The sequence below is a fragment of the Ascaphus truei genome, chromosome 19 (genome assembly GCF_040206685.1).
Source record: "Ascaphus truei isolate aAscTru1 chromosome 19, aAscTru1.hap1, whole genome shotgun sequence".
Lineage (NCBI taxonomy): Eukaryota > Metazoa > Chordata > Amphibia > Anura > Ascaphidae > Ascaphus > Ascaphus truei.
The window spans coordinates 9,524,894-9,534,966 of NC_134501.1; positions in this window are offsets into that span (position 1 = coordinate 9,524,894).

Consider the following 10,073-nt stretch of genomic DNA (forward strand, 5'->3'; position numbering starts at 1 on the left):
AGTGAATCTTCGCTATGGGATGGGGGGAGTGAATCTGCGCTATGGGATGGGGGGAGTGAATCTTCGCTATGGGATGGGGGGAGTGAATCTTCGCTATGGGATGGGGGGAGTGAATCTGCGCTATGGAATGGGGGGGTTGAAGCTGCGCTATGGGATGGGGGGGTGAAGCTGCGCTATGGGATGGGGGGGAGTGAAGCTGCGCTATGGCATGGGGGGGAGTGAATCTGCGCTATGGGAGGGGGGGGTGAAGCTGCGCTATGGGATGGGGGGGAGTGAATCTGCGCTATGGAATGGGGGGGTTGAAGCTGCGCTATGGGATGGGGGGGGGGGGTGAAGCTGCGCTATGGGATGGGGGGGAGTGAAGCTGCGCTATGGGATGGGGGGGAGTGAATCTGCGCTATGGGAGGGGGGGGTGAAGCTGCGCTATGGGATGGGGGGAGTGAATCTGCGCTATGGGATGGGGGGGTGAAGTTGCGCTATGGGATGGCAGGGAGTGAATCTGCGCTATGGGATGGGGGGAGTGAAGCTGCGCTATGGGATGGGGGGGAGTGAAGCTGCGCTATGGGATGGGGGGGAGTGAATCTGCGCTATGGGATGGGGGGGGAAGCTGCGCTATGGGATGGGGGGAGTGAATCTGCGCTATGGAATGGGGGGGGTGAAGCTGCGCTCTGGGATGGGGGGGTGAAGCTGCGCTATGGGATGGGGGGGAGTGAATCTGCGCTATGGGATGGGGGCGAGTGAAGCTGCGCTATGGGATGGGGGCGAGTGAAGCTGCGCTATGGGATGGGGGGTGAAGCTGTGCTATGGGATGGGGGGAGTGAATCTTCGCTATGGGATGGGGGGAGTGAATCTGCGCTATGGAATGGGGGGGTTGAAGCTGCGCTATGGGATGGGGGGGGTGAAGCTGCGCTATGGGATGGGGGGGAGTGAAGCTGCGCTATGGGATGGGGGGGAGTGAATCTGCGCTATGGGAGGGGGGGGTGAAGCTGCGCTATGGGATGGGGGGGAGTGAATCTGCGCTATGGAATGGGGGGGTTGAAGCTGCGCTATGGGATGGGGGGGGGGTGAAGCTGCGCTATGGGATGGGGGGGAGTGAAGCTGCGCTATGGGATGGGGGGGAGTGAATCTGCGCTATGGGAGGGGGGGGTGAAGCTGCGCTATGGGATGGGGGGGAGTGAATCTGCGCTATGGGATGGGGGGGTGAAGTTGCGCTATGGGATGGCGGGGAGTGAATCTGCGCTATGGGATGGGGGGAGTGAAGCTGCGCTATGGGATGGGGGGGAGTGAAGCTGCGCTATGGGATGGGGGGGAGTGAATCTGCGCTATGGGATGGGGGGGGAAGCTGCGCTATGGGATGGGGGGAGTGAATCTGCGCTATGGAATGGGGGGGGGTGAAGCTGCGCTCTGGGATGGGGGGGTGAAGCTGCGCTATGGGATGGGGGGGAGTGAATCTGCGCTATGGGATGGGGGCGAGTGAAGCTGCGCTATGGGATGGGGGCGAGTGAAGCTGCGCTATGGGATGGGGGGTGAAGCTGTGCTATGGGATGGGGGGTGAAGCTGCGCTATGGAATGGGGGGAGTGAATCTGCGCTATGGGATGGGGGCGAGTGAAGCTGCGCTATGGGATGGGGGCGAGTGAAGCTGCGCTATGGGATGGGGGGTGAAGCTGTGCTATGGGATGGGGGGTGAAGCTGCGCTATGGAATGGAGTGAAAGGGAGAGCTCAGGTTTTCATTTGGGGGGAGATAAAGATGAAGGTTATAGTGCTAGGAGTAAGACCGGCCGATGCCAGTGCCGAGCTGGAAAATATGGTGTGAGGTTTCAGTGCCTGAGATTGTACCTTACTCCGGAAGGTTATGAAGGAGAAGTCACCCCACCTGAGCTCTGCTCTTAGGTTAGGGACATTAGTACATCCATGAATGCGTCCCAGAGTACAGAAGGCGTTTGGGTGAAGTGGATGTAATGTGGGATATCTGGGAACTTTGTATACATAGAAAGGAAAGTGTTGGATAGATTGGGGTTTATCTGCTTCTCTAATGCAGGGGGCAGATCATTGTATGCAAGGTGACCCCTCAGACCACACCTTAAAACGTAACTGTCACATACAAGCTGGCGCTGCCATGGGAGGGTCTGAAATGGGACTGAAGCTATTCATTCTGGAAATTAACCAACTGCCTCTTTTCCCAACATTGTGGCACAAAATAGGTGTGAGGATGTCCAACTAGTTAGTGTGAAGCGATACCTTCTCATTGTGTTACAGCTCGTACACTGAGATTCACTAAGGACCGGTGCCGGGTATCGCACTGCAGGGTATCGCACTGCAGGGTATCACACTGCAGGGTATCGCACTGCAGGGTATCGCACTGCAGTGCCATGTTAACGGCTATTGACTTGAATGGCAGTTACCGCGGGATTGCAGTGGGATATCCCACTTGGACGTTGTTAGTTAATCTCCCTCAGAGTGAGCGCACTTACAGGAGAAAGCAGAGGGGACTTTGGGATCTGCAGGAAACAGGAGGGACTATACCTGCAGTACAACTCCCCGGAGGGTTGGTCTTGACGACATCCCATGGACAGCTTTGCTTCCTGAGACCATCTCGCAGGGGGTACATCGACCTCAGTCTGACACCAGGTGCCCTCTGCTTCTGGGTACCAGTCTCCTCTCCTGGGCTTTTACTCTGGATTGTTATGGGCCTGGCTCCTGCCTTTGATCTGTTGCTCAGCGTGGATGGATGGCCCTGTCAGCGGGGCCAGCTAATTACTCTGCCATACTGCGGGCACGTCTGGCTTGGTGAGAGTTCCTCGGTGCCGTGACCTGCATTAAGACGTAGTGCTAATTCTGATCCAGTGGGTGCCAAGGTTAAAGGTCTGCATCTGATGTCACCGCAGAGCACTGAGCACTGCCAGAGAACAATATTTCATCCTAATAAACCAAACCAAGGCACAGACAGGGCAGGAGCTCGTCGTAAATCTGGCGCTGCACGGCTGTCTTGCTGCCATATTACTAGGCCATTTGTTAATGCAGCAGCAAGATCGTAGTCTATGTAGCAGACCTTGCAAACTCCTTTCCAGACATCAATACCCCACATGCTTTGACTTGTTGATCAAATCACTTTATTTAGTCCAAAGCAATTTTTTCCTAATAAAAACAGAGTATTTATCTCAACGGCTATAAAAACGGGATTGTTTGTAACTCTTCACTTATCATTAAGATGCACATTTAGTGTGGATTGATTTCCAATGCCTCGCTCAATATCTTGTCACTTGCCATTTCTTACACACCGCGTCTGTGGTGTTACTTACTGTAGGAGAAGAAACCTGAGTAGAATATCTAGTGGTACGGGAAAGGGCTGTGAGGCTGTATAGGACGGGGGCCCCCCTTTGAAATTTCGACTGTTTACAGCAGGGGTGGGCAACTTCAGTCCTCAGTGGCCTCCAATAGGTCGGGTTTTCAGGATATCCCTGCTTCAGCACAGGTGGCTCAATCAGAGGCTCAGTCAAAGACTGAGCCTCTGATTGAGCCACCTGTGCTGAAGCAGGGATATCCTGAAAACCTGACCTGTTGGTGGCCCTTGAGGGGTGGAGTTCCCCACCCCTGGTCTAGATCTTGCTAGCAGATTAGGGTCTCAGCTGTGCTAGTAATCCAGGTCTGTAATAGCACAAGGCACTCGGATGACCAGAAAGAAATAGCAGCAGCCAGATGACTCGGGGGGGGGGGGGGGTCTCCCCAATACCTGTTTCTCCCACATTCCTGTTTCTCCCTCGGTTATCTGTAGACGTGCAAACAATGTGTTACAGGTGTAAGATGGAAGGAAAGCAGTGCGCTCGGGTGAGGTGCAGTGGGAGCATCACGTGTGTTAAAGTGTGACATTTGTAACGAGGAGTAATAGTTGCAGGGTGTGAGAGGGCGGGCTGATGTGAAGCCATAGTGGATTTGTGCTCAGGTGAAAGTTCTAAAGCTGTGGCCATTTGGTCTTTAGCACCTGGCGTGTGCTTTGCCTGCCACAGGATTGCTGTGGACTGTAACCCTTACTGCCCTGTGAATCACGTGTACATAGAAACGTGGCATTTGATGGCAGATGAGCACTGGTGCCACCGTGTCCGCCCATTATCCTATCAGCTGTAAAACCTCCGACCCTATTGGATTCTTAGCTTTCTTTCGTATTAATGATAGCCTTGTGTCTATACCAAGCAAGTTTGAATTCCCTTACTGTATTAGCCCCTGCCACCTCTGCTGGGAGGCTATTCCATGCATCTACCACCCTTTCCGTAAAGAAATACTTCCTCACATTTGCCTTCAGCTGCTACCCTCCCACATCAGAGAATGGCCTCTTCTGTCTTTGGAATATGCTTCCCTCCTATGGTGGCCAGATTTGTCCCGGCAAAAACCGTAACAAATCTCACGCATGCGCGATCAGCACTTCCCGGCTGTGCGTGCGATCGGCACTTGCAGACTGAGCATGCGCAAACGGCGATTGCCAGTTGCGCATGCACGATCAGAGCTCTTTGCGCATGCGCAGTCGGCGCTCGCCAGCGAGAAAGAAAACCGGGACAGAGCCCCAAAAAAACGGGACTGTCCCAACTCAGCCGGGACGCCTGATCATCCTATTCTCTCCTGTACTTTGTTGAAACCCTTGTTATATGTGACAGTTTCTATCAGATCTCTCCTCTCCCTTCTCTCCTCTCCCTTCTCTCCTCTCCCTTCTCTCCTCTCCCTTCTCTCCTCTATGCTGCACATATTAAGGTCCTGTAGTCTTTCCTGATAAGTCTTATGCTGCACTTATGTCAACTGGAAACACTACAGCTTCATGTCAATTACTCTCTCTTCTTCTCCTTACTATTTCTCTGTGGCGACATGTCCCCTAATTCTGGCCCTATCTACATACCCATCTTTTCCCGTCCCACATCCTACCCCAAAGTCTCCTCACCACACATTCCCAGTCACTCCAACCTCATCCCCATTACACCTCTCCCCTTCCTTTTCCGGTGCCCTGTGGGATGCAAGATCTGTCTGCAACAAACTTACTGCAATCCATGAATTATTCATTTCCAACCATCTCAAACATCTAGTCATTACAGAAACCTGGCCCACTCCCTCAGACCTCGCCTCTCCTTCTGCACTCTCCTATGGTGGCCTCTCCCTCAGCCACACCCCCATGCCAGGGAGTAGACAGGATGGAGGAGTTGGCATACTACTTTCCCCATGGTGCACATTTCATGTCATACACCCATTCCCCCCTCTCTTTCTCATCCTTCGAAATACAGTGTGGACATCTCCCACTCCCCCCCCTCCCCACTTTCCCTCGGTGTCGCCCACCTAAACCTACATTCCTCTCTTCTGACACACCTACTGTCATCCTTGGAGACTTTAACATACCTATTGACAATCCCAAATGCCACTTCATCTGCTCATCTTATCTCTTTAACCACCTCCTATGGTCTCTCCCAGTGGATCACTTTTCCTCACTGCTATGGACACTTCCTTGACCTGGTTTTCTCCGCTTCTGTTTTGTCTCTAACTCCTCTGACACACCCTTACCTCTAACTTTTACTACCTACTTCCACACGCACATACAGAAACCTACATGCTCTAGAACCCCTCCAATTTTCAACATGTTTCCAACCTCTCCTTTCTCCCATCTCTAATCTTCCTGCACTGACTTAGTAACCTCTCTATAAGATAATACACTCATCAGCCTTAAACAAAATGGCTCCCGCCACCACACATTCTACCTGACATTCTAAGCCACAACCGTGGCACATACACTTTAACTGCTATGTCCAAAAGTGCTCACGCACTGCCAAACAATACTGGAGCAAATCCTGCACTAAAGCAAACTTCCTCCACTATAAATTCATACTCTCGCCCTATAACACTATAACATATCCCTTGCCAAGCAAACCTACTTTTCTCTGTCCTCTAACTCTCATCACCTATTCGCCACCTTTTAAACTTCTTTCTCCGCCCAACTACACCTTCACCCCCTTCTACCTTCACGGCCTGAGATCTCGCCACCTACGTCACAGGCGCGATTAAGTCAATCAGACATGAAATCTCTTCATGTAATGTTCCACATGCAACACCCATCTCCCGTTGCACACTGTGACTGAAGATGATGTCTCTGCACTCTTCTTATCATCTCACCCTACATTCTTCCCCATTGATCCTATTCGCTCACATCTCCTCCGCTCCCTATCTGGCACCCTAAGTCCCACTCTAACTCACCTTTTTAACCTCTCTATCACTTCTGACACATTCCCATCTTCTTTTAAACATGCACTCATCATCACACCCATTATAAAGAAACACTCACTTGACCAAGCCCCCCTTTCTAACTACCGCCCTATCTTTCTCCTCCCCTTTGCCTCCAAGCTAATCAGCGACTTGTACACAACCGCCCGACTCACTTTCTCTCCTCCCAAACCCTGCCAGACTCTTTACAATCTGGTTACCATCCACTATACTCCACCAAGGAAAAAACGGAGGGCAACCTCCTAAACCAGTGCTCAAGGCTATTCCCAAAAATGCATCCAAAATGCTATTGGTCGCTCTGTAGTTTTATTTAATTTGTAAATACGCATATGTTGGTATAACCAGGTATATGAATGTAAGTACTAATGGGAGAATGGTCATCTGTGCTCACACATGAGGGTATGTAAAAGATGTTCAGGTATATGGGATGTCAAGGAAACCCGTGTAAAAGGGAAACCCGACCCCTAAGTCCAATAATATAAAAACCCTCAGAGCTAGACCACTAACAAATAAACTCAAAGTTCCCCCCTGGGAGGAATTTTTTTCTATACTCCACTAAGTCTGCACTAACAAAAGTGGCCAATGACCCACTCACAGCCAAGTCTATGGGTCACTTCCCCTTTCTAATTCTCATTGATCTATCTGCTGCCTTCGGCACTGTTGATCACCGCCTTTTCCTGAACACTCTCCAGCCTAATACCTTTCCCTATACAACCTAACACCCTGCTGCTATTACCTCTCCCTATACACCCTAATACCATGCTGCAAATACCTCTCCCTATACACCCTAACATCCTGCTGCTAATACCTCTCCCTATACACCCTAACACCCTGCTGCTAATACCTCTTCCTATACACCCTAACATCCAGCTGCTATTACCTCTCCCTATACACCCTAATACCATGCTGCAAATACCTCTCCCTATACACCCTAACATCCTGCTGCTAATACCTCTCCCTATACACCCTAACACCCTGCTGCTAATACCTCTTCCTATACACCCTAACACCCTGCTGCTAATACCTCTCCCAATACACCCTAACATCCAGCTGCTAATACCTCTCTCAATACACCCTAACGCCCTGCTGCTAATACCTCTCCCTATACACCCTAACATCCTGTTACTAATACCTCTCCCTATACACCCTAACGCCCTGCTGCTATTACCTCTCCCTATACACCCTAATACCATGCTGCAAATACCTCTCCCTATACACCCTAACATCCTGCTGCTAATACCTCTCCCTATACACCCTAACATCCTGCTGCTAATACATCTCCCTATACACCCTAACACCCCGCTGCTAATACCTCTCCCTATACACCCTAACATCGTGCTGCTAATACCTCTCCCTATACACCCTAACACCCCGCCGCTAATACCTCTCCCTATACACCCTAACACCCCGCCGCTAATACCTCTCCCTATACACCCTAATATGCCACTGCTAATACCTCTCCCTATACACCCTAACATCCTGTTACTAATACCTCTCCCTATACACCCTAACACCCCGCCGCTAATACCTCTCCCTATACACCCTAATATGCCACTGCTAATACCTCTCCCTATACACCCTAACATCCTGTTACTAATACCTCTCCCTATACACCCTAACATCCTGCTGCCAATACCTCTCTCTATACCCCCTAACATCCCGCTGCTAATACCTCTCTCTATACACCCTAACATCCCGCTGCTAATACCTCTCTCTATACACCCTAACATCGTACTGCTAATACCTCTCCCTATACACCCTAACATCGTACTGCTAATACCTCTCCCTATACACCCTAACATCGTACTGCTAATACCTCTCCCTATACCCCCTAACATCCCGCTGCTAACACCTCTCCCTATACACCCTAACATCCTGCTGCTAATACCTCTCCCTATACACCCTAACATCCCGCTGCTAATACCTCTCCCTATACCCCCTAACACCCCGCGGCTAATACCTCTCCCTATACCCCCTAACACCCCGCGGCTAATACCTCTCCCTATACACCCTAACATCGTACTGCTAATACCTCTCCCTATACCCCCTAACACCCCGCTGCTAATACCTCTCCCTATACACCCTAACATCCCGCTGCTAATACCTGTCCCTATACACCCTAACATCCCGCTGCTAACACCTCTCCCTATACACCCTAACATCCCGCTGCTTATACCTCTCCCTATACACCCTAACATCGTACTGCTAATACCTCTCCCTATACCCCCTAACATCCTGCTGCTAATACCTCTCCCTATACACCCTAACATCCTGCTGCTAATACCTCTCCCTATACACCCTAACATCCCGCTGCTAATACCTCTCCCTATACACCCTAACATCCTGCTGCTAATACCTCTCCCTATACACCCTAACATCCCGCTGCTAATACCTCTCCCTATACACCCTAACATCCCGCTGCTTATACCTCTCCCTATACACCCTAACATCGTACTGCTAATACCTCTCCCTATACCCCCTAACATCCTGCTGCTAATACCTCTCCCTATACACCCTAACATCCTGCTGCTAATACCTCTCCCTATACACCCTAACATCCTGCTGCTAATACCACTCCCTATACCCCCTAACACCCCGCTGCTAATACCTCTCCCTATACTTCCTAACATCCCGCTGCTAATACCTCTCCCTATACACCCTAACATCCCGCTGCTAACACCTCTCCCTATACACCATAACATCCCGCTGCTAATACCTCTCTCTATACACCCTAACATCCCGCTGCTAATACCTCTCCCTATTCACCCTAATATCCCACTGGCTTTCTGCAGTGCTTTGTTATGCTGCTGAAATAATGGCACCTCTGTCCCTTTCCTTTATAGTAGATGCCATTATTCCTTTATTCTGCCTTTGGATTTTTGTGGCCCAAGTGTATTATTTTACACTTCTTAGCATTTAATTGCAGTTGCCGCACTTGACCATTCCTCCAATCATCTATATCATTAGTCATTTTGTTTACCCCCTCTGGAGGCACTCCACAAGTTGCCTTCCCCTCCTCTGAATGTGCTCCCTTTACCGCAAATCTGCTGCCTATCCTTCAGCCAATCTACCAGCACAGAGTTCAGTCCCAAGCATTGCCGCGTGTTTATCCGTCTTCTATATGGGACAGTGTCGCAGGCCTTACTAAAATCTAGGTAATCTGCATCTATCACTGCATCCTGATCTATTACCTTAGTCACAAAAACATACATTCGATTTGTTCAACATGATCTCCCCTAATCAAACCCGTGCTGTCTGCGATCTTGTAAGTTGTTGTTCTTTAGATAATCAACAATTCTTTCTTTCAGCAATGTTTCCATTAGTTTCCCCACTTCGGGCGTCAGGCTCACTGGCCTGTAGTTACCTGCCTCTTCCCTACTTCTACTCTTGTGAAGTGGGAATACGCTTGCTCTTGTCCAGTCATTGGAACTACACCTGTTAATAGTGACTGGTTACATATATCTGTGAATGGTGTTGCCAGCACACCCCTAAGCTCTTTTAATACTGACCAAAAATAATTATTAAGGTGGTCTGCTGCATGTTTTTCACCCTCAACAAGACTAGGAAGAGGTATTCCCTTCTATCTTTAGTCATACTCCCCTCCTTTTTTCTTCTTTCACTTCTATAAATACAATAAGGTTTGGTCCCCTGCTTTACTGACTGAGCTATTTTCTCTTCTGCTTGGGCCTTTGCATATTTGATTATTTGAATAGCTTGACCCCTAAAGAAGCGACGACTCTTGGCTGCGAATACCCATGGAGACGGGACCTGGTGAGACCGGAAAAATAAGGATGTCCATTGGGAGTGCAGTCCAGATCCGTT